The sequence below is a fragment of the Dreissena polymorpha genome, chromosome 8, assembly GCF_020536995.1.
Source record: "Dreissena polymorpha isolate Duluth1 chromosome 8, UMN_Dpol_1.0, whole genome shotgun sequence".
Classification (NCBI taxonomy): Eukaryota; Metazoa; Mollusca; class Bivalvia; order Myida; family Dreissenidae; genus Dreissena; species Dreissena polymorpha.
In genome coordinates this window covers 71,058,042-71,064,214 of record NC_068362.1, presented here as the reverse complement: position 1 = coordinate 71,064,214, position 6,173 = coordinate 71,058,042, and positions in this window count along the sequence as shown.

Below are 6,173 nucleotides of genomic sequence, written 5' to 3'. Positions count from 1 at the left end.
TGCGAGATAAAAGCAGTCTACATTGCTGTGGCGTCCTCTTATGTAATAAGTTTCACATTTGTTTTGTTTTTCAAACTGAAGGTCGTCAAAAATCATTAAATTCTTTTTAGAGCTACTCAAGTCTCTAGGATCAGGTACATCATCAGACGTTTCAAAAAAATTACATTCAATATCAGCTGGCCTTTCTAAACTCTTAGCAATTAATTCAACTAAAAGAGCTGGTGAAACGTCATTCTCTTTTATATAGTCTTGTTCGGCAAACAATTTCAGAATCTCTTCTTTAGGCAGCTTTTCTTAAAACGCTTTCTTAATAATTCTGTACTCCGGCTGAAATAGCGACTTGCCAAAAACTTCCAAGTTGTTGTAGTCTAACCATCCTAGTCGTAGTAAAAGGTTTAACAATAGTATAGTTTTTCCGCATCCGCTTTTACCAACCTCGTATTGATCTCGGTAAAAGTCTACTGTTTCATCTTTTTAAAATATCATCATTCCACGAAAGATCTGTAACTTCCATTTTAAAAATAAATTATTTTTTTCATTTAAAAATGTATTGCGTAAAGTGCAAAAGCAAAACTGAAACAGTTGATGTGCAAAATGTTGAAAGTAAAAACAATAAACCAATGCTTTGCGGAAAGTGCGTCGTTTGCGGTTGTGTTAAAACACAGTTTATAAAAATGCATACTAAAACTGGAGGAGACTTGGTTTCGTCGTTAAATTCGGTAACTAGTAAAGTAAAGCTTCCGTGGGCTAAATTTCCCGGTGAAATGCATATTCCAGGAATGAACTTTGGTGGACCTGGAACTAATTTAAACGAACGATTAACTTCAACTGGTGCTTATAAAGACTGGAGTAAACCAGTTGATCGAGTTGATAATGCAGCCTACCATCATGATTTAGCTTACCAACACTTTCCAGATACAGCAGGTAAAAACGTAGCTGATCAAATTATGCTTGAACAAATGGATGCTGTTGAAATTTTTGTAAAACTTTATTTAAATGCTCATTTGGTGGTGGTTGATTTTCAATTTGCTGAATACGCCGTTGAATCAATTCTTTTACCGTTTGGTCATCCATTTTATATAGTAAAAAAAAATACTTAAGTCATTTTCATTTTTTTTTGTGGTAAAATTCACGAATAATGGTAGTGGTCAAAAGTCTTCGAGCCGCCGCGTTTGCGAATGGGATGCTGCCCCGAGCTTGACCTTTCGGAAATATGTAATATCTTGAAAAAGATATTATTTACCTATACATTTATATATAGAATGTCCTGGGACACGGAAGGGAAACGGAAGGGAAACGGAGAGGAAACGGTTCTGTCCCAGAAGCCTAGTTTTCCATCTACTTAAGTTCCTCACTTGACGGTCTAGGCAGAAAAGATACGAGTGTTTAAGGAGACAGTAAGAAGATTTTTTTCTGATACATTTTTTGAAGACCTTATATTTGGTATTTATAAACATATTTGAAAATAGTGTTATTTTATTTTGCGTAAACAAGACATTTTAGAAAAAAAGAAATGAAAAAAATATTCACGATCATTCTCGGAAATAGAAGAAGTAACCGGATATGGTATTTCACTGCGCAGATCGAGCGCGCAAATCGAGCGCGAAAAGTTCTACCTGAGATAAAGTACACAATCTGTACACCGTTCTTTATAAGAGTAAGTGGATTTTCTTTTGTATACACATTACAAAGGAAGTATGAGTGTTTTTCTGACCTTTCAACTATGAAATAAAAAGCTATTTTAGGCTATTGAAAATGATTGAATCGACGCCAACAATAACAGCTTTTTGTGGCTATGTTGTTGTTGCTGTTGTATATCTTCACCGCCTATGTAGAAGAACTCTATCAGATCCGTAGAGTTGAACAAAAGGTTATCGTTCCCACCACCAGTATCGTGTAGTCCTCCACCGTCTATGTACAGTGTAGTATATACACAAATATTGTCTGTTCTTACAGTCTCTGAGCTTCTGCACTCAACCGATAGTGTCAATACGTATAAATGCGGACAAAGCGAGAAATTCCGACAAAACTTCTTCCCAAGCACACTTAATCTAGTCCCACGCCTTCAGCGCCTACAGCGCTTTGATTTAGTTTAGGAGCTACACATTGTTTATCATTTTTTATTGCTTCTTCATACTTTATTTCTTGGTAGTATTGCTTATTTGACATACATCCCGTTTCGAAACGACTATCCGGTGTTACAGTAAAAACAAATTTGCGTGAAACTAAACTGCCGTACGTTTTTAAGTTTATGTTCTTGAGGTACGCGGCCACGTGGTGCTTTTTTGGCTTGTTTAAAAAAAAGGACTCACTAAGTAAAGAAAACAGCAGTTGTTGGGATTTCAATCCCATACAATCACAATTGAAGGATCTTTTATCGGAACTAACCAGTTTGAAGAATGAAGTGCATAGTAATTCTCGTTCATTTTCTTTAAAAATGAACACAACTGAAGTCTGACAATGACATAAAATGGAGATTTGAAGGGAATCGTTCAGTTCAGTTTTAATAATGAGCTGTTGGAGATAGTAAATCAATCTTCATAGGCGATAGACAACGGCAAATCGGGCGGTCTTCTAAGAGCAAGGTGTGCAACAACGTTGGGAATCGTTTTTCTACGCAGTCTGTACTTACGGTAGGCGGTGGAAGATGTCTTCTTCGTGGGTATTTCGGGAACACTTTCGGTGTCGGAAATGGAACTGCATCCGGTTCCGTATACGGGGTTTTCACCGAGTTTACCAGAGCATGTGACCCAGGGCCCTGCATTGCATGCATAAAGACAACCAACTTCCGGCGAAACTGGCCACATGTCAGAGCCATAAGCAGCGCCGCAGGAACTTCAATTTCCCGAAAGGGAATGCGCGTTGCGAAGAATTCATTAAAGATGAGTACCCGGTATAATTACAAATTGTTAACTCGTGACTTTAATGAATATGAGCAAGGTTAAAAAGAACTTATAGTCAAGGGTAGACTAAAAAATCATCTGGAATTTTGGCGTGAAATTGGTGCAAACGATTTCGTTACAGAAGTTACACAAAATGTTTATAAAATTCCACTGTATACAGAGCCGAACAAAGAATTTTGTAAGAATAATATGTCTGCTCTTTAAGAATCTGATTTTGTTTGTGAGGCTTTAAATGATTTGATAGATAGGTGTATAATTGCAAAATGCATCGAGGCCCCCTTGTGCAGTTAATCCGTTTACCGTTTCGGTTCTTAGTAACGGCAAAAACGTCTGATATTGGATTCAAGAGAGTTTAACAAACATGCGTTAAAGCGCGGGTCAACGTGCTTGTATCGGCTGTCGTGTTAGTAATATATTTTGGAATACATTTGTTTGTTTTTTAAATGTGGGTTCTAATATTGAACTTTTCATAAACATAAATTTGTGTGAAATGATATGTTCTTGCAGAGGCATGCAGATGACGTCTTGGTAGGAAAGGTTTCCTTGCTTCCGGAGTTACTAAAAAATATAAAGCTATTTAATCGTCAAGTGTTGTTTACAGATTGATTTATTTTCGGTTATAATAATAACAATGTCATGGTTAAGGCTAGTACTGGCTACCATAACTTTAAATGTCGCTTTTTATGATTTTTGACTGGCGCGACTTTACAGGTATGTCAATACTATATAACTGTACGTTGAAGTTTCTTTAGCTAGGTTAAGGCGCTTGCCTGAATGAATCATGCTGTCTTTAAACCCGCGATGTTAAGGAGGGATATTACTCGTGAATCAGTATGCGCTGAAGTGTTCCGCGGTTATAGATATCTAAAATAAAAGACATTTAAATGCCAAATTAAACTGTTCAGCTATTTTTATGTTCCCCAGTCTATACTGGGGGACATATTGTTTTTGTCTGTCTGTTTGTTGGTTTGTTTGCGTCAAACTTTAACATTGGCCATAACTTTTGCAATATTGAAGATAGCAACTTGATATTTTGCATGTCAAATATAAGGAAGGGGTGACATAGTGTTTCACAAACACATCTTGTTTTGTGTTTTTTTTTCCGGAGAAATTATTATTTATGTCATTTTATTTACATTGATTTAAATATATGGGTATGGTTATTCAAATCCCAAAAAGGCATTTTGACGCGCGGGTGATTTAAAAAAGTGCAAAAACGAAAGTGAGAAAAGCAAAACGTTGGGTGACAATTTTAGCTCATTAGTGGCAGTTTCAATAAAAATATTAACAGCGATAAACAAACACACTTACTTGTGATAGTTGCGTCATCGATGTATCTTTATATGTTTAATTGATATATTTGGTAGGTTTACCCAGGGTTTCTGTGTGCCTAAAAGCGATGTACCATCTTATAAAAATCGAAACAGATACAACGTTGATCAATAAAAATATAGAATAAAAGTTAAGACGAAGAAGAAGTTCGAGCACATCAAATAGTAGCTTTACACCATTGGAATTAATCTATATTTTTAACATTCGAGAACTCAATAATGTACAAACGACATGTAACGACAGCTATACTGATGAGAAATCCCTACTTATTTATGAAGATTTTTTCATACGCCCCCCAGAAAAAATTCTGGTCTGCAACGACAAACATGAGCAAAGTATGCATTTGAATATGATTATACATGTAACCACTTACAATACACATATCCACGTACATATATATATATATATATATATATACATATATATATATATATATATATATATATATATATATATATATATATATATATATATATATATATGTATATATATATATATATATCAAACATTTTTTGTCTTTAAAGATTTTTGAACGATAATCTTGAACAAACGTGCGTTAAGCGGCTGTCCAAAGGTTTGATAATTTTTGTATACGCATACATATAGTTAAAATTATGCGTTTACGTGATTAAAACTTTCTTGAAACGTAGTTGTGTAGCATGAATTAAAAAACAACAACACTTTTAATAAGATAGTAGACATTTTGCATGGGGAAAATGCATTACGTTTACTTTATTACATTTAAGAACAAGTCCATGACATTTATGGTTTCTATAATCTTTTGGCGAGTTTGTAGAGAACATAACACATGATACCAATTTCTCCACACTGTCATGAACACGTACGTGTTTGTAGGAAAAGATCATGATCCAGAAGCAGAAGATCGTGATCGTGATGACGTAAGGATTGTTCGAGACAATGACGTCATTCCAATGAAGCCCGCACAAAATTCCAGACGCCTTTAGTCCATTGCTGTTTCAGCCTAATAAGGGACACACAGCCAAAAAAAGGGACAACCCAAAACATCCGGCCACTCTTACCCAGGCACCCTTGATGGCCGATGTCGAAGCCAGGGGATCCTTAACAGACCATGCAAAGGTCAGCAATAGCCACACCAATGACGAAAACATTTGTCGGTGACATCAAATGTGATGTTTTTGGTGAATGTTTTCAATAAACCAGAAAATGTCAAATAGCAGCAACACACGGCCAACAATCTGATGCGCCCATTTCAGATGGTTCAGCCTGTGGATATCTAGGGCGGACAGGCACGTAAGCTTGTTCTCATTTGTCTTGTTGTTCGACATCGTACGCGAATATCGTTTTTCAATTCGATTTTTTACAACTTCAAATAGTTAACGTGTTTCGAACAGTGAGACTATTTCTAAGCTAATGTCTCTTAAACGCATTTTCATAAAGCCCCATTACTACTCAAAATCAACGTAAACTTAAAATATTTTTTAAAATAAAGTTAAACAATTAAAGATCAGTGTTCCTTATGGCAATTGCCGAAATTTCAACGCCAGATGTGGTCTGGTAAAATAGATGTTTGTAGATACAAAATGCTCGTTTTTATTGTTGTTTTGCATATTTAGTTCCATTTTAATTTCTCGCAACGATATCTATTCATACGACACATGACTACTATCATGGTACCATTTTAGTGTTCGTGTGTCGAATGAATAGATATATTTTCGGGAAATTAAAATGGAATTAATTGTGTCACAAATAAATAAAATTGGGCATTTCGTATCTACAAAAATCTATGTAATAATACCACATCTAGCGTTGAATTTGTGGCTATTGCTATATGGACGCTGATTGGTTAGGTGTTAACTTTATTTTACGAAATGCTTTACGAAAGTTTCGTTGATTTTGAGCGTTAAAGAGGCTTTAACAGTAAATTGTTTGTACGATTCATAACACGCTCCTGAGCGT